Source organism: Dermacentor andersoni, chromosome 7 (assembly GCF_023375885.2).
Source record: "Dermacentor andersoni chromosome 7, qqDerAnde1_hic_scaffold, whole genome shotgun sequence".
Taxonomy (NCBI): domain Eukaryota; kingdom Metazoa; phylum Arthropoda; class Arachnida; order Ixodida; family Ixodidae; genus Dermacentor; species Dermacentor andersoni.
The window spans coordinates 146,086,725-146,106,052 of record NC_092820.1 but is presented as its reverse complement, the minus strand read 5'-3'; the positions used below and the strand labels follow the sequence as shown (position 1 = coordinate 146,106,052).

The 19,328-nt window shown below is 48.1% G+C and overlaps 1 protein-coding gene across 1 annotated transcript in view; it reads left to right on the top strand.

Moving 5' to 3' along the window:
• LOC126534488 (uncharacterized) overlaps positions 1–19,328 on the top strand; it is a 369,598-nt gene that overhangs the window by 28,457 nt on the left and 321,813 nt on the right. The gene's annotated exons all lie outside the window — the stretch shown is intronic.

Genomic DNA, 19,328 nt, shown 5'->3' with positions numbered 1-19,328 from the left:
CTTATATTTTAGTGCATACATCATGGTTTGTCCTATGCCAGGATTCTTTTTTACTGATTTCAGGCTGCGTTCATTTTTTACGGCTTCTTCTGTCTTTCTCATGTTATAGTTTCGAATATCAGTTATTTTCGCCTTGTTGATCAGTTTTGACAGTTCCGCGAATTGCGTAACGCTGTGCTGCCGCCAGTCCCATACAACCGCGTAGAGCGCAGGACTCTGCGATTCTAGACGTACTGCGCTCACCGCGATAGGTTAGAAAAACACCCACATAAGCACAGCAGAGAAGTGGCTACGTGAGGCAGTTCGACCGATAACTGTGGAAGCGTCATTCAAAACAAGTAATTGTTTTCCACTTCTGGCGACCTTTTCTCTACTTCCTTTTTAAATAAAAAGATGTTGATGCATAAATATTCTCATAAACAACGGTTAACTTTCTTTTATTATTCGCTTTTGCTTGCAGTTTCGTTGTTGCCTTGGCTCTCTCCCTTAGTAGATCGCTTAATTTCTCAACTCCTTGCAATTTTTTGTTTCCAGTTGCCAATTTTGCACGAAAAGTGCTATACAATTAGGGAAAAACAGACGAGGTAACGGGCGACAGTCATCTTGCTTATGTGTTTAAGGGTTATTGCAGGGTTTCATGATGTACGCTCTAGCACATTATTTTATTTCCCACCTCATCTAACCCATATCACGTGTATATGGTTCCGGGCATCTGCCAGCATCGCCGCGAGCTGTAACTCGACGAAATAATGAAGCAAAGGGAAAAGTTAAACGCAACTGGCGTTTTCTTCGGCCGCAACTCGTTCCATGAGAGTACAGATCAGCTGAGTAACAGCCGCATCCCTCTCCTGGTCCCAGGATCAGCCTAAACAAAGAAGGTTGAACTAACAAAAACAACAGCTATGCGCGTGACGGTTGAATAGATGGTGACAACTGAACGCATCTCGAGTTAATCGCACGGGTGCGGAATCTATGAGAAAACTGTCCTTCACATTACAAGAGATGCCGATAACTACCGCCATCTAAAAGGAGTGAAAAAGGCAGCATAATGCTGACCGATGAACAGCTGCCAAGTATCAACATTCATCTGGCGGCGCTTTAGGAATGTGTGAGGAGTGGTGGCGTGGGTGGGGAGGGGGGGGGGGGGGGTATGCCACTTGATTTTGGGGGGGGGCCCGGGCCCCCCCGGGGCCCCCCCCTGGGTACGTACCTGGTCAGGAGGGTTACACTTCGGCGATATTTTTTGTGTGTGCGTGTGTGAAAAATTGCCTATTCCGTAAAAAAAAAAAATTCTATGAGAACAGCTGCGAATTTAGTTGCTAAGGCATTCATTCCGATCACTAGCTGTTTCGTTGGAACCGGCTCATACGATAACGGCGTCACCAAATATAGCACTATAAGGGGAACCGACGCAGATCAAATGCAGAGCCAACGTTGCACAATGGAAAGCCAATATGGACCCAATTTGGAGCTACGTACGTTGATCGATTGGAGCTACATTGGAGCTTCATCTGACGCAACGAGGGCCGGGAAGATTTCGAATCCGTATCGTACGTGTGCTAAGCTTCTAACTTTCTTTTGACCTCAAGCACACTATACGCTTGTCTGCATTATGGATAGAAGCCGGAACCCGAGCCCACTTCCGGTTCGAGTTGCGCGGGCATGCGGCAGCGTCGTCTGCTTCGCGTCTGCTGGACCCGCGTCCAGGTGGCGCTGGCTAACGGGCTCCTCTTCCCCAGCACGCCGATACCGCACGTCGGATGGTGCCGTTGCATAGGAAAGCAGGCTTTACGCCGTTCCCCTCCAGGTACCGCTGTATGCGTAAACTTGCCTCCTCGCCTATTCTGCTTTATGTGCGTGAAAGCGCCGTTCTCAGCGCAACGGTGGGTCGAGTTTTTCAGGAAGTAGGTCAGCCGCGTCGCCGCAATTAACGTCGGCGTATGCGCTGACTCGGGCAGAGATGGGAGAGGGAGGGCTTTTAAATGCTTCCCGGAAAAAGCGAACGTAAGCTCTACTGCGCTCAACGAGCTTGTATAGAGCTCTAGCCTGCTCGCTCACTCCCTCTCGCCTATCCTGACGTCATACAACCGCTCTCTCCAACCATGGCGTTTCCCTCTCTTCTGGACTCGTGTCGAGGAGCTTTCGTAACCGGTCTCGTAAGAGTTTTTCTTTTTTCTTTTTACTCGCGCGGGTATCTGTTTTCAGGGGAGATTCAGAGCCAGGGCTGTTTGTTGTAGCCACAATTGCCTCGAGTGAAACGAGGTATACGTCTGACACGAGGAACTGGAGGAACGTCGACTACTTGATTCCGCGTGAGCTTCGTGTTTGGTCAAATACAAAAAAAAAAAAAAACTAGTAAGAAGAAGCAGAAGCAGGAGAAGTCTGGTTTGTTGGCACCGTTTTTCTCCTCCTTGGCAACCTCTCTTCTTTGGGCGGAGTTGAGTGTGGATCCGCGTCCTTTTTTGCAGCTCTGGAGGTCTTTTACACGCACGCACAAAAAAAAAAAAGATGAAAAAACGACATTTACATGTTATTGATATTCTGTTGACTCTCTGTTGCTCTAAACGGACGGTTTGTAACAAAGTTCGTTTAATGACAACGTATATGCCAACTGAATGCCAATTCTCGAACGCGTATGCCACAGTCGTAGTCTTGCATGTTGTCGAGCTATTTGAGTCGTGGTCAGCGAGCACAGAACGACGCAAAATTTCCGCGTCTGCCGAGCATAACACAGCACCTGTGTACAACCAGATATATATATTCTTTTCCTTTATTTGACCTTGACGCGCTTGCGGTGTCGCATAGCGCTCAAAAGCGCCGGTCGTTGTCGAGAAGCCGCAAAAAAAAAAAAGAAAGAAGGAAAGAAATCAAAATAAAAAGAGGCTGAGGTCTGTCGAAATCGCTCTGGATCGGCTTAATGGAGATAATCCGTGTGCAGTCTTTCCAGACGGCACCAAGTCGCCGGCTGTCGTCTGCACCGTTGGAAGCAGAAGGACGTTGTTGCTAAGGCAGGTCCGGAGGCTCACTCACTATTTGTGCTCTATTTATTTATTTTTTCCCTACGCTAACGTAGGAATCGCGTGTCACACACCACACATACCATGCACGGAATTGACGCGGCGGTATACCTTTGTCACGGTCCCACCGTCGGCATGCCGTAATCACAGGCGCCGTGTATAATATATATACTTCAACGGAGACCGCCGTGACGCGTAGGAGCTTCTAACGTCTCCGAAATGTTAATCCACAGCCCTCACCCTCTTCTCGTCCAAGATTGACACAACACACCCACACACTCGCACTTTGACGCTCCTAAGCTCTTGAGTAACGGCTGCCAAATGTTAATCCAGCACAACGGTCGGTCTCTCCCCCCTCCCCCTCCCTCCAGCAACTTCTACTCCAAGATATACACGAGAACACACTCTGCAAGAAGCCGGTTATCGACTGACTTCCTTCGTGAAAGGTCCGTCAATTGGCATCGTTAACCCTTTCACCTTTCGGCTTCTTCCGCTAGGGGAGCAGCTAGCTAGAAGACTTGTTTTTTCTTCTTTTGGAGCACGATTCAGCAGCTGCTATGCAATGCTGGCTGTTTTTTTTTTTCTTTTTCTGGGGGTAAAAGGGGGGTGGGGCGCGTCAGGCTTAGTTAGCCCTCCCTTCCAACCTCAACCCTACTCCAAAGTCTTTTTTCTTTTTTCAATGAATTACGCAACTTTTCCTCCTCCTATTCCTTCTTTGTATCGTTTTCTTTCCTCTTCTACTTTCAGTATCTTCTCTTTTCCCTCGAGTCAGCATGCGCGCTTCTATTCTTTTTTTTTTTTTTTGCTATATTTCTCTGTTGTCACCGGCCGCGATCTGTCCTGCTTCCATCTCTCTCTTATACCATTTTTCTTTCTCTCTTTCCTTTAATTCTCTTTGCCGCCTCGCGAGAACGGCTGGGCAAACGCGCCGGCAGCGCAGGTGCGCTGCGAACTGGCGGTGAGGGCTACGGTGGGGGGCCTCGGCTAAATAACTGTACGCGTTTGTCTTTTATCTTTTCATCCTTTGTTTCACCATCGCACTCGCTCTCAACAACGCCACCCCTCTTTTTCACTCTCGGAGCTCGCGTAATCGTGACCTCCATAGCCGATAGAGCAGCCATGCCCGCGGCCTTCGAGCGCCGTCGTCTGCTACGCGGGAGCCGTCGTCTGCTGCTGCTTATGAGCGCGCCTAGACAAACGCACCATATTTCTTCACCGCCCTCTCCACACGGCCTTTGGAAAACCAGGAACCAACCAAACAAAAGAAGTGCTTGGAGAACGAAGCGAACTCTCCACAAGGCGAGTGAAAGCTCGGAAACGGCGACGTCGGCTTTCGGAGGGCGCGTGTACTACGAAGTTGGCGCGTCAAGCGACCTTGTTTCGTTCGACGACGCAATCGCTGGTGCCGCTGCAACGCTGATTGAATAAGGGTAGCGTCGTCGCCTCCTTTTCATTGTGTAGTATCCATCGTTGACGAGATCACCACCACCAGCGTCATCATCCACCCATATGTGGAGAAATATAATGCAGGTTTAGCGCCCGCGATGTCGTCTAGTAACGTTAAACGGTGCAAGAGAGCGGCTTTCCATTTGATCGCTCATGTACGTCTACCTATGCGTCCCAGCCAGCCACTTCCGTGTTTCTAAAGGAGGGCAAAAAAAGGAAGAATGAGGCGCATTCGAGAAAGAGATGAAGAGGGAGAAAGATGGCGTCGCCATAACTACTACGACGCGCGCAGCGCATAGCAGACGACTGACGCTGTGCGTCTTCTGCTGTCTATTCCGCTTGATCCATGCATCGCTAGATGATACACAATAGTCGTTAAGTGATTGCGGAACCCACTACACGGCTTTGTGATACACGTGAACCTATTCATAGCACGCATTCACCTGCCGTGTTCCGAAAGAAAAAAAGAAACGGGGGATGGGGGGGAGGGGGGAGCGTGTGCTAGAGAGATACAAAGGAAGTCGAAATGGGGGGGAGAAGGAGCTGGTCGCCATAGCAACTATAACGCGGCTACAACGCAGCGCGGCGCCTACTGGCGGAAAGCAGAAGCGTGTAGCCGCGCGGGCGGAAGCGTGCTCTGGTAACCGGCCTGGCTCGCTCGCTCCCAACGCAATCCCTTCACATATTCGATCGACGACGCCGCTAGCGGAGGCGGAGCGAGAGAGCGGTGGCGGCACTAGTGTGGAGAGCGCTCTCCGTCGCACACGGAGACGGTGTCTAGAACACAGGCCCCTGTGCGACAGCACGGGCGGGGAGCAAGCTACCTTGATCTTTCGGTTCCCCTTTTGCGAGAGGATTTGGATCAACCAGAACCCGACCGCCGGGCAATACGTCAGCCACGCCCGCGCTATCCCACCAACAATCCGGTGCGAGATCGTCGAGGACAGCGGCATCGAAAACGGTGACCGGCTTGCCTCTTCTTCCGAGAACATCGTTTCGGGCGCCTCTGGCGTGATCGCCGATCGTTCGGAGCCGGTGTAATTGGTGCGGTGGAGCCTGCTTCGGGAGTAAAAAAAGAAAAAGCAGCGCGTGTTCTGAGTTTTTCGAGCACGTGTTTGGCTCGGCGTGGCACCTGTCCGGCCGGCCAATCCCATCCCATGGGTCGTCGGTCGCCCGTCGCCGCCGTGGTTCTTCGAGAGGCAGTGGCAGCGTGCGTTGCGGTGAAGCCGCCTCTGGCCCGTGACGGGTTCGTGTGACGACGACGACGACTTCGAGAGAGCGGTGCGCGCGAGACGCGACGTCGCCGCCGCCGCCGCCGCGATGTTCCGTCGCACGTCGACGCCGTCGACGCCCTCGCCGTCGTCTCCGCAGCGGACCGGGAGCGACGCGGCCCTGGGCTCGCCGAGTAACGGAAGGCCCCGGCAACTGCCGGTGCACGAGCCCTACAAGGAACCCCCGTGCGTGCGCAGGGGCATGCAGGTGCTGTCAAGCCGCCAGTACGACCTGCACATCCACTCGGCTCGAGGTCAGTCGATCAGCCGCCGGCGTCTCTCTCTCTCTCTCTTTCTGCGTAGTCACGAGCTTGCGGTTGTCACTTGCGATGCGAGAAGCGGGGGTGTGTGTGTGTCAGTTAGGAGCACCGAGAGCTCAATTGGCCTAGCGTTGTCATAATCTCCTCCTCCACGGCACAGACAGTGCGTCAGATCGAAGTACCGTCTGTTCAATTCGGTTTACCGTATTACTGTTGTCCGTCGCGATTAGAGAAGCGGCTGTCTGAGTTCGGAACACTGCGACATCACATCGGCCTAGCATTGTCGTCACCTCTCCTTGATGGCACGGGCAACGTGTCAGCTCGGAGTATCATCTGTTCAGTTGAGTCTAGCGTATTGCCCGGCTCCTCAAAGCACACAATGCTTCGTCTTGTAAAGGTTTGGGTGTGTGTACTTTTCTGTACGAACGGGCTAGGTCTTGTATAGAACGCCACTTGAAGTTTGGTGTGTTAAGACGATGTCGTTAAGCGAGTGTGTGGGCAGTTCGTTCAGCGTTCCGAATGATCGCCTCTCAAAGGCACAAGTTGGCAAGACAACCTGTCTAATTGGTCTTGTAGCCTATATAACGTCGCTTTCTGCCGTTGTTTTTAACGCTGACGTGGTTAAGGTGAAGCGATTGTGTCGTTAGCTCGCCTGTCGCGTACGCCAGCGGCACCATGCAGGGGGCAGCCTACTTACCTTGACATGGCTACCTGTATCAGTGGAACATTGCGTAAAGGGGGTAGGTTGCACAATCTTCAATGTCTCTGTGCCTGAACCATGTAATTTACGAAGACGTCGTTTTGTAACATTTAATGAACTGAACTGAACTCGAGGGTCATGAAAAACGTAATCGTTGCTGTCGAGACGATCACGAAAACCGAAACAAGTGCTACAATATTCTCGATCGTGCTGCATAAAGAATCGATCGTACTTTTGCCGCGTGAAACGATGAAGTCGCAAGTATTATGGCGGTCTTGTGTCACTTACAGTCGTCATCGATATGAAAAGGAACTCCTATTCGCTCTTTTCTTTTTTATCGAGTGCCCATAGGGGATAGACATACATCTCCTCCATAAAAGTGTTCCATGAGACTAAACGTTCAACAGGAAAACTTATTGCGATGTATCGACATCCTAGATCTGAGCCCACACGTCACGAGTTATCGTCGTTTTATTAATACTCGCTGTTTCCATTCACATTGACGACGACTGTTCGCTGTAATTGTCATTTCGAGAGAATTTGATGAGTTCGGTGCTCCACTGGCAACGTAACGAGCTCTCGCGATCATAGGCAGGGATGGGAGAACGATGTTTGCCAGCTCTGATTCATCTTTTTCTTTTCGATTAGCATATAACCGTGTACTTACAAAGAGCCCGATGGCGCTTGAGTGATCATTGCGGACAGTGCGGCATTGCTGGCAAAAGTACGTTGAGCGCGGAAATCGAAACTATGTGTTTGTTGATTTGTTCAACCACGTTTGGGCCCCGTGGGCGTGGTTCTCTGCAAAAAAATCACGGTGACAATCAATTGCGTTTTAACAGAGTATATATATATATATCATGTACATGCAATGAACAGTCAGTAGAAACACAACATAATTTTATAACGAATTTTGTTGGGGCATGCTTGTCACGCGTGGCGACTGGCGCAGCGGAATTCAGTCGGCGGTGGTCTGCCCTACAGTAAGCGTGAAGGTCACGTTCATGAACAGGTTATAGAGCACGGTATAATAAGTAAAATGCGAGTTTCGGGCTAATAATAGTTAACTTTCGCTCGCGCCTACGTGCGTTGCGAGGAGAATAAAGAAGGGAGGGAGCAGCAACATTTTCACCTTGTGTGTTTTCTTTATTTAGATACGTAACAGAGAAAACACCCATTTTCATTTTCCTGTTTTTGTTCTTTTCCTTTCTTTTTTGCCGCGAATAAAAGAAGAGTAAACAAAAAGCTGCACAATTAGGGGAAAAGAAATCACTTGAACCTGGTACTAAGAATAGACAGGATATAAATTTAGCACCACCACCACCACGAGGTCGCGGTTTCTATAACAGACGACGGCGGTCGTATTACGACGAAATGCAAAAAAAAAAAAAAAAAAAAAAAAAAAAAAACGCTCGTGCACTTGGATTTAGGTGCACTATTTTTTTTTTTTTTTTAAGACAGGTGGTCGAAATTAATCCGGAATCTTCCCACTACGGCCTCCATAACCCGCTGCGACCTTTCGGGACGCAAAACCCTCCTAATGTGTTTTCTTTTTCTTTTTTAACAAGGATAAAAATTTATTTAAAGGTGGTCGAAATTAATCTGGAACCTCGCCACTGTGGCCTCCATAGCCCACTGTGACCTTTCGGGACGCAAAGCCCCCCTAATGTTTTTTTTTTTCTTTTTTTTAACACGAATAAAAAAATTACTTTCCGGGTATATACCGGCCCGCTTTGGCTGCGCGAAGAGGAGGCGTTCCGCGAGTCCGCCGCACAAAGCTAATTAATTAACCTGCAGCGTTATCGCGTCCACTGTTGTGGAGGAAGCAGTGCAGCAGGGCGTAGTCACCCTCTGCAGTGGCGTGGAGAGGCTCTCCAAGAAAGGGCGGGGGTCGCCTACCACACGACGCCAGTTGTGGCGTTATAGCTAGAGCACGCATCCTGTGTATTATAACAAATTTATTCATTGTAATGAATTTATTATAATAAACTTGAACCGCGTACTGGAGTCTACGCGAGCGACGTGGCTGTTTAAAATTTGGTGCAGCTACATACCCTGTACATACCCTACATACCCTGTACATACATACTGCTGTAGATGGCGCTCTAGGCATCTGGCTCGTACACGAGCTAGGTGGACTCAGCGATGGATGAGATAGGTCTCAAGGATCGGTGCAGTTGAGAATCGCTACGAAACAAAGTTCAACGTGCCGGATTTCCAACTCAACGTTTATGGACGCTTTTCAGAAGGGATAAGCAGAAATATCCCCCAAGAACGCTCCGTGGGCGTTGGTCAGTGGAGATTGCACAACCGAAGCACGGCAGCCATGCGCGAGTGATTAGATTTTCTTTTTCTCTTTTTTAGATACATTTCACCACTCTGTAGAAATTACGTATCAATTTACCTATGACATTTATCAACTTATTGTTGCAAACAAATTATTTCAGTATATCATTTGTAGTTTCTTTATTTAGATTCAGTTGAAGATATAAGGATGATAATTCTATACAGTGTCATCGCCTGGTCTATAAACGCATATGAGTCTTACTAATGGTCTTAGGTAGGAAATCTGCGTACATTTATGTACGAAGTTCGATGGAGTAATCTGTCACATCTGTATTCCGTAGATTCCAAGTACAATCCATGGACATTAAGTCAATAATAGGCTGTGACTAGCCATTAGACATAGTCTTACTTATGGCCCCACGCTTTAATGATCTGCTCTTATACATCAGTTTATGGTTCACGTAGCATTCGGATATACATGACGCCGATCTATTATCCCACTATAGTATGTTTATAGATTATTTACAAGTAAAAGGAGGAAAGAAAATGTATGTAGTTATACTATTCAAAGCAATCAACCTAACTTCTGTAGCTAGTCGATGAACTGCCAAAATGTGTGCTTACGTAAGATATGTTAATGCTACCGGCTTCGACTGCGTGGCGCAGTTAAATTGGTCTCCCTACACGCTTAACGTTAGTTGTACTCTGTGGAAGCTTAGCGGCCGCTTAGTCGTAAACTGTAAAATAATTTACACCCTTATAAGCGAATAACGGTGTAGATCAGTCTATACCTCACGCCGTTGCATGATTTTTGGGTGTAAGGGTGTGTTACAGACCGACTTACACTCTTATTGACATTTGAGGGTGTAAATTAGTTCACATTGCACGACGATCAATGTTTTAGCGCTTGTGTCATCTGCATGAGCGCCATGCTTCGCCGCATGCCATCGGCGCTTTAAAAAACACTTGCGCCGCGCGTTCGTTCTGGTGTGAGAGAGAAGGAAAAACGCGAGCAGCTGTTTTCTTCCACGTTTTCGCGCCAGGGACGTTTTACGAGACCCAGCCGGCTCGCGTTGTCTGCGGGGTCACGATCACGGCCGCAGAGGCGAAGGAGGGAAGAGGAAGAAATAAACGCGCCGGTATGTTTCTCTCTTCGTCGACAGCAATCAGCGGCGTATTCACGATGCGCGCACAAGGCGGTCGTTAGAGAAGGACGGAACTGGGACGGCTGCCGTAGACCTCGCACATAAGTCTGTGCGGACGTGTACCTGCGCGTATGGCTTTAAAAGGAGGACGCCGAAATCGTCTTCTTCCGCTGCGACAGAGGATTGGCAGATCGTCTGCTACGCGGCGCGGCGTTAGATCGTCTGCAATCACGTGGAAGGCGTCTGATTCCCTTGCGACGGAAGACTGGCAGACCGTCTGTTACGGCATGGAAATCGTCTGCTGCCGGAGTGACAGACAATTGATAGGTCGTCTGTTACGGGATTTCTACCACATCGTGGTAGCTGGACTGACACGACGGGCCGAATTCCGTGGGCAAGCGTGACTCAGCTCACTGCCACAGAAGCACGCCGCGGAGGAGTGCTGCTGGCGTCGCGATTCGTCGCACATCGGGCACGTCACGGTCGTCTGCGCAGTGAATCGGCAATCTGGCCGTAAATCCAGCTTTACGAGGCTGAACTTGCGCAGATTCGACTTCGAAAAGAAGTCCGCGTTTGGGGGCTGTAGGACATTATTCATTGCAATTATGTTATAAAACACATTGCGCCCAAGCTTGGGTCGTGTGCTTCCGCTGTGGCAGACGATAGATAAATCGCCTGCCACAAAACCGATGGCCAGACCGAAGTTGTGAGAGCTTTCTGACTCGAAAAAAGGAAAAGAAAGCCATAAGGCGCGAAAGCTTTTTCTCCACCGCGTGCCACAAAGAAAAAAATAAATATTCACGTACTACGTGTAAGTATAGGGCGCAGCTACGAAGGAAACCGTTTCTCAGAAAAGGAGGCTTCGTACTTGAAGAAAGATTTTAGTTTTTATCGGTATTTTTCAAGTTGTCGATAGATTCCATCTCACGCTGTCATCTACTAGCTGTCACCCGGTTAGCAAAGATGACAGAGCAAGCTCTCCGCGAAAGGACGTTGTTCGTGGGTTCGATCCTCGAATTAAGACAAAATTTTCTCGACCTGCAAAGCTTTCTTTTCTGCGACATCCGTATGTACTGCCTTTGTAGCTTCATGCTAGCTTCAAGTGCAACACAGCGTTTTTCTTTCTTTCCTTCTTGCTTTGTATAATGAAAAAAAAAAAGAACGGCAGCGGTTCAAAGCATGTCTATTAGACGTCTATAAGACGTCTGTCGACCGTCGATGTCTATTTCTGCAAGGGCGGGCATGTGGCGGCACGCGAGTTTCCGTACACAGCTCGCGTGTTTACGCACGGCTCGACCTAGATCTCCTCCGGGAATAAACACTCTTCTGTCAGGAAACGGACCGCGCGTAATGAGGATGTCCTTCTTCCTATACGGCGCACGCACGACGTCTTGAAGACGTCTCGGAATAACAGACATATAAGCGTATATAACGCCTCAAGGCTGCACCAGAGCGCGTGTAACGGGATATAGCCCTGACATTGGTAAAAGGCGGATGCGCTTTCTCGCATATAGTGACGTGTACGCTTCGCGCGCATTTAGCGCCGGCTTCTATAAGGACCTCGCTCACGCTTCCTTGATGACTATAAAGAAAGAAAGACTGGTAGCGCAGGTTATTTAACGAAACGCCCGGCGCCGCGCGCTAACCATTTCAAGGTTAAGGGCACCTGTGTTTTTTTCCCTATCACGTTCGCAGCTCGCCGCCGTGGCTATCTTAGCGGTTCGCGTGTGTATAGGAAGTTGCTGTAATATCAGTAGAACAGCGCTACAGTAACTTCGGATATAGTTTAGCTAGTTAAATACCTCTAAGGAGACTTAAGGCATTCTGTGGTAGGGGTGGGGTGGAAGGCGAATTCAAGAATAATAGAAAGTATAAAATAAAATATGCAAGTCAGCAAGAAAGGAAGTAAAAAAAATGTGCGGTTGATGAACTCCGATATGATATAGATCATTATTGAGAACAATGCAAGATCGGTTATTAAGGACATCGATTATGACACCGCAATAAAGACAGCAGAAATTTTTCAATGGCACAAGATAAGTACTTTCGATATTGCATCCATAATTGCTATAAGCAATTGAGATTGCTGTGGTAAGCGAAACCCGATAGAGCGAACTGATAGCCAGAGGAATATGTTATAGCGAACATGGTGGCCCAAGCGACCGCCAAAACGTGCTCTTTCGGACCAATCACAAGGCTGAAATCCTAGCCGTACGTGTAATCTACTGAGGCACCGCTGACTCTGCGGTGGATTTTGCGAATCTTCGCGTCAACGGCGTCAACTACAGCCGCAACGTCTTGTTTCCAATTTTCACTGATGCGTTGTCAATAACCAGTCTTTTTTTTTTTTACGGCAACGTAATTGATGTATCTGCGATTTTCTTGCCTCTCTCGACGAGCCAGTAAACTCCTACTGTAAACTGTTTATTGCCACGTCGTTGGCATTGCTCACGAATTGCTTGTTGTCACTGTCCTTATAGTAAAACTCTCACCGCAGTGAACAATTTGTTCAGTCCCGACTGCTTCATTCTAACGAAACTCTACTATATAGCACGCATCGAGATTGCAGCTTCGGTACTCGTACAGTTTTGCGCAAGAACACTTCATGCGCCAAAGCGGGCCCTGCAGTACAATGAAATGCACTGAAATTCGCAACGTCGCATTGGCCTACCAGCGCTGAGGTCTAGAGCGAAATTTAAAAGAGATAAGTTTGTCCCGCATTAACTCGAGTAATAATAGTCAAGCTGGTTTGCGCCGGAAGAATGAAAACAAAACATTGAAAATAATACTTTACCAACCTAGAATATATTGACTACTGTAAAACCTCATTATAACGAAGCGGGATGTAACAAAGTAATGGGTATAACGAAGTAATTTAAGTTCCTCTTGAAGTCCTCTTAGAGATCCATATTGTAGTACACGCAATAATGGATTTAATGAAGCAATTCCGGCTCCACCTTTGAACTTCGTTATAACGAGGTTTTGCCGCATAGGTTTCTCTTTAGTGTCCCTTTAGAACTACGGCGCTCGGATCGGGATCAGTCGGTTATGCAACCGCGCCGCGCTTATAAGCTCGCCGGTGCACGCATTCTCCTCGTTTGATCGATGCGACGACCAGCCCAGGGAAGCCCGCGCCTCAAGGCGAACGAGTTTGCGAAACAAACCGACGGACGCTACGCCCCCTCGTTCGCCGAGATCCCGCACACTCTTTCTCAACGCGCGCTCTCGCGTGAGTGTGTTAGCCCGTACCGGGAAGCGGCGAGACGCGCTCCCTTCATTTTTATGCGTTATTAATGACCTGTCACTTTTCTTTTTTCGCGTCCCACACATATGTCGGCATGCTTCTTCGGCCACGTGGATCTTCCCCGATAAAGAAGTTAAGGCGTATGCATAGGCAATAAGTGTGGACTTATCATTGAACTGGCCTTCACCGACGTCATCAGTGCAAGCCGCTATAAAATGGCGCTGCTGCGTTACCTAAACGAGATACCGGGCTGTGCGTCAAATCGCGACCGTGCCAACTGTTCGCTCTGTGACGTCGTATGTCTCTGTATACGACAACATTGACCACCTGGCGTTATTTGGCGTGTACTTCAAGCTATAAGTACGCTAGCGTTCTTGCATCCGAGCCCCTCAACGAAACGCAGATGACGAGTTCGGGAAGTCGAACTCGCGACCTCGTGTGCTTGGCAGCACAGCGCCGTATAGCCACCGATCCACCGGCGGCGATGTCACAGTTAGACGCACGAAAGCGCGTGATCGGACATACGGGAGGAAGGGAATTCGAGAGTGCTCGAAAAAGACGCGCGGCAGCTCGTTCGATATCTACGTGCAGCTCAAATCAGCGTTCAATTCAGCGATCCATGATCGGAGCTATCGATTTGTCAACGCCCGTAAAGAAAAAGCAAAGACGCCAATGCAGAGGTGCAATGCAGTTCTCTTGCGCAACAGGCATGCAACGGTGGCCCGGTCGTCGGGTAACGCCAACTATGCCATAGCTATTTGAGACTCGCGTTTTATATCTCAGTGGGACATTGCCTTTTTTTGACTATGCAGCACCCTTGAGAGTGACCGAGTATTTCCGTTTATTCCCAAGGGCGCAGACACAGGCTGTGTGACGGCTCCCACTACATGCCAATTCTATACATTGTTAATTCTTTCCTTCGTTCGCTTTCTTTCTCTTCTTTCTTTCTTTCATATCGTTCTTTTCCTTCCCCAGTATGGGGTAGCGAACCGGATACATTCTCTGGTAAACTTCCCTGTCTTTCCCTTACTTTCATATCTCTCTCTCTCTCTCTTTCTATCTCCCTGTTGACACGCGGGTGCTGTGCACCTGTGCTACCGCTACAGGTGTGCTGGTTAACGGCTCTGTTTTCTACGGAATTACGCAATGAAGCAACAAAGGCAACCTAGATATTCCTTCCTGAAACAAATGTATACATTTAAGCGCACCGTGCCTTTAACAAAACGAGTCGCTTACTAGGGACGTTAGCCTGTTCGCTTACATTGAACACATCATCGTCGGTGGTTTCGGCGCATTTTTTTTTGTTATTATTACTATTATTGACATAATAGAAGGAGACGCCTACCCGTTGTCTCTTGAACAGGCATTTACATATATATTTTTGTCCACTCTAGCACTTATTGATTTGGAGGAGAAAGAGCAGAAGAACAGCTGATTCACACCCAACGATGTTATTGCAGAGCTTTCAAAAAGACTCAGTGACATTACAAAGCAACTCTAGAAGCAACAATGCGAGCCACAATATCACATAATACAGCAAAAATACAAAAAGAAAATAAAGATCTCGAATAAACAATGCCAACAACAACAGGAGATAACAGACCCAACAACTGAAATAAATTCTCGAAACAATCGACAAACAATAATACCACGTATCATACACAACCGTAGCGCAAATAAAGTACATCTTATAAACAAAACTTTTCTTCACGTTCGCTCATAACGTCTCACAATTCCGCTGTCTTCAAGAAGAAGAAAAAAATAATGCAATGAACCCTTACAAAAGTCATCATATAAACGCTGTTGTGTTTCTGATGACTTTCTTTAATGGCATTCAATAGTCTTTCTCTCGCGATGCAATTGAACATCACGCACGATTTTTTTTTTTGCGAGAGGGAAAGCGCACTCGCTGTTCTGCATCCAAAGCACGATACGGGAACCTTTCTTGCATTCCGCTAATTCTGGAATGCGGCCACCGCGACTGGGAAGTCGAACCCACGACCTTGTTCTAAGCAGTAGAACGACCATAGTATTTCTTTTTTTCAGCAGGGCGCGGCTGGCATAACTTGGTCGCTGCCTCTATATCCCATTAAAGCCAAATGTACACGCACATTCCCGCGCATATACCCCGCTTCAATGGATTGCTCAACGTAGGTTTGGTGCCACAAGCACCTGAGCCCTTGCAAAAATCGTTATAAAGATACTGTTGTGTTTCTATTGACGTGATGTGGCCTTCGATAGAATACTTGTTGGGATGCAATTGAATATGATTCATTATTTCTGCAAGGGGGGTCAAACGCGAGTGTTTGAGCTACGGTTATAGCCTTTGCGATCGTGCTCCGCATATTGGTGATGTAAACTGCCTCTCGAGTACAAAAAAAGTACACATAACACAAAAAAGGGGGCAATTATACTTCCGCCTTCGCGTTTGCTGAAGCGAAACCAAACCAAAAGTTGCGGCTGAGTGGCAACGCATGGCAAAGCACGAAACTGAACTGAGTGCGTTAAAAAGAAAGAAAAAAAAACAAGGACACCGTCTGAATTAAGTGGCCGCACCATTGACAATAAATAAAAATCGTGTCTGTCGACAGAAGGATTCGAGTCGTCGATAAAGCCTGGCCAGGTCACTTCTGGCGCACGCGAAGTGTCCGCAATAAAAAAAGAAAGTTCGAAGGACAATCTTCAGATACAGACTGACTTTATTCTGCGTTTTCAGAGATACAAACAGTGCCGTCGAAAAAGCCGACAAAAACGTTGGATTGAACGAAACCACGTCACTTGCATTACTAGTACACCATTGACAGATTGCTTTTGAAATTCATAGTTTCCGTAGAAACCAATGAAAATTTAGCGTAACAAGTGATATTGTTGTACGGTCGGCCTAATGTTAAAACAACTCGGAAGTCCGTGCACCATAAATACACAAAAAGAAAGGTTAACGACATTTTTTCAGTACATCAGATATATTTTTCCTCCTGTCAAAAAGATAAACCTGCGTGGTCTACAAGCCGTCTGCAAGCAGTCTACAAACATTCTATTGATTTCACCGTTGAAATAGGTTCTTTGCGGATTCGTGCCTCAAACAGGTCAAAAGAAATGTGGACGATCTTTGTCAATAAATTGAGATGTATATTTCATGCAGACAAATAAGAGCAGCGTTACATGAAGTCCAAGTACTCTACGACATCTTACAGCAACCAGTATAAACCGTCAAAATCCATCGTTGAAGTAGCTGCGTTGCGGATTCTCGCCACAATAGTAAGAACTTTTTTTTTCCAACAAACCCAAACGAAAGAAGCCTGTATGAATACCAAGTAATCCATAAGACGTCTGTACAGCACATCTATAAACCGTCTAAATTCATCGGTCAAATAGACGTGTTTCGGATTCGCACGCTACGTGCGAAGTAGACCTGCCACGCCCTACGATTACGACACGCGATTTCACGAGGAAAAAAAAAAGAACACGAGCGCGCATCCAGACACACATTGCTTACCGGCAGCTCCGGTTTCTTGGATGCGTCAGCACCGGACTTTTGAGTGCCTGCAGCCGTTCCCGTGCAGATACAGTCACCCCCTCTTGGCCTCTTATCTCGAAGTCAAAGAGATGCGCCTTGGCATGCTGTAGGCGTCGAATGTCGTTAAATGCGCCTCGCGCGGCTTTTGCAGAGAGATTGCGACACAGTTCTCGCGATTATTTCGTTTTCTTTCTTTTTTTCCCCCGTGGCTCGCCTCCCTAAGCATTTCCGATGACCTACATACTCCGACTCCATGTTCTCCGCACTCGAGCTTAGGCGGTGTGTGACTCATTGTTAATATTTTGCTTCGTGCGTTATAACGCATTGCTTGCCGCGTTATTTATTCGCTGTAGAACGTGTTCTAGTTCGCTGTGATTCCTCGTTCGGCATAAAGCTTGCCCTTCCCGTTTTTGGTGTTCCAGAAATTTTCGAACCGTCTACGTATACGTAACATATATCTTTATTACGTATTATTTGACTTCTGTATGAGCCAAACGTCTGTCGCTGTCGTCTGGATTGGGCAGCCGCCTTGTCAAGTTACTCGCTGGAGTAGCATTCTCGTACCTGCTGCTTTCTTTCACCAGTGTGAAAAAGAAAAAATAAGGAAGTATTGAACTGAATGGAATTGAATGGTTTTACTCGCCGAATTCGTGCCCCTCCATCTTTGTTTCGACGGCTCCACCGCGTGTTTGCACGGTGCTTGGCTGGCGCATCTCGAGTACAGCGCACAGATCGCACACAATGCATACAAAAAAAGAAATAAAAAAAGACAGAAAGAAGATTAGCAGTCACCTAAGCAAAATGTCACCCTGAGCAACTGATGCGTCAGACAGCGAAGGCGTACAAGCGGGTTCTGACCCTGTTCGGAAGCACTATATAGGACTACCTGTCTGATAGTCGTGTCCTTGGTGACGGCTCCCGCGCGGGCTGCGTTGTAGCAATGTACCGCGCCGTCTTTTGCCACCACAGCCGTAAACAAACATCTAGCCGACCTCCAATGTGCAGAACGCGAGCAACGAAGAATGCATTGTGCTTTCATTTGAGAAGTAGGGAAGGGGTTTAGTATCGGTTTAGTAGTTTAGTAACGGTATATGCGCGGTGACGCGATTCGGTCGCGGGATAACGCGAAACTGCGAAAACTCGAAACGGCGAGAACGCGAAACAGCGAAAACTCGAAACGGCGAAAACGCGAAACGGCGAAAACGCGAAACGCCGAAAACGCGAAACGGCGAAAACGCGAAACGGCGAAAACGCGAAACAGCGAAAACGCGAAACGGCGAAAACGCGAAACGGCGAAAACGCGAAACAGCGACAACGCAAAACAGGGAAAGCACGAAACTGCGAAACTCCACCGTCTCGCACGCATGCATATCAATGGACAAAAGGCGTTCCGTGCCAGATGAATCACTGTCGAGCAATGCGACGGCGCGCCACGGATGCCCGCGCATATTCCCCTCCGGCGAGCAGCACAGCTTATGCCGTATACGCAGGCGTTCGTCTTGGGCCGCGTGGGTTACCGGAGTATCCGGCTTCGGATGTGCGCGCGTTCCGACTGTACGGTGTAGGTTTGCGGGTTACGGCAGTGTACTGCGGGGGAGTATTTACTCCTCACCGAGCTCTTCGCCCACGTTTCTCGTATATATGCCCGAGTGCAATATAACGTCTTGCCAAACATTCCAGTCGCTGCGGGCGACGAGATGGGAGACGCGCTCGGAGGCAAACAACTCTAGAGCACAGTAGTCGTATATACAGTGCTGAGTCTTAGCGCCGCGAACGAGCTTGAAAAACCGAGGCAGGTATTCGAGCGTAGGCGTGAAACGGGGGGGAGTCGCGAGTACGTAGGGGAGTCCTCGACTCGCCTGGCATATATATATAGTTGACATCGAGAGGAAGTTCTCAACGGAATCGGGCGAGACTGGTAGTGCGTATGAGGAAGATAAGCGGGAGTCTAATATAGGGTTACGGAATTGAGTGCCGGCCGGAGAAAGGAAGCGGATAGTCGACGCGGCAGAGAACTTATAGGTGGTCCAATGAAATCAGATCTACCAGATCAGAGGCTGTAATTGTTTGGCGCTAACTGCAAATGAATTAACTTATCGACACCTAAATCCTGCTTCACTACTGGCACCCCCCGAACAATGCATCGAAGAATGCCCATTCCGGGCCATTTGCGCCAACCTGCACTACAGTGTATGGGGAATGCCAATGGTACCGCGTGATATATCGCTTTACAACGCGACGTCCCAAGTGCAGAACTGAACCCTATGAGTGGTGCTGTTATGTTCATTTGGCAGGAATCCTGTGCTCACCCTTGCAAAAAAAAATCACTGGTCATATTCAATCCCATCTTAACAGAAAATCAATAGAAGGCATCAAAAAGTAAAAAATAAGAATTGTGAATGACTTTTGTAACGATTGCACTAATTTCTAGAAATACGTCAT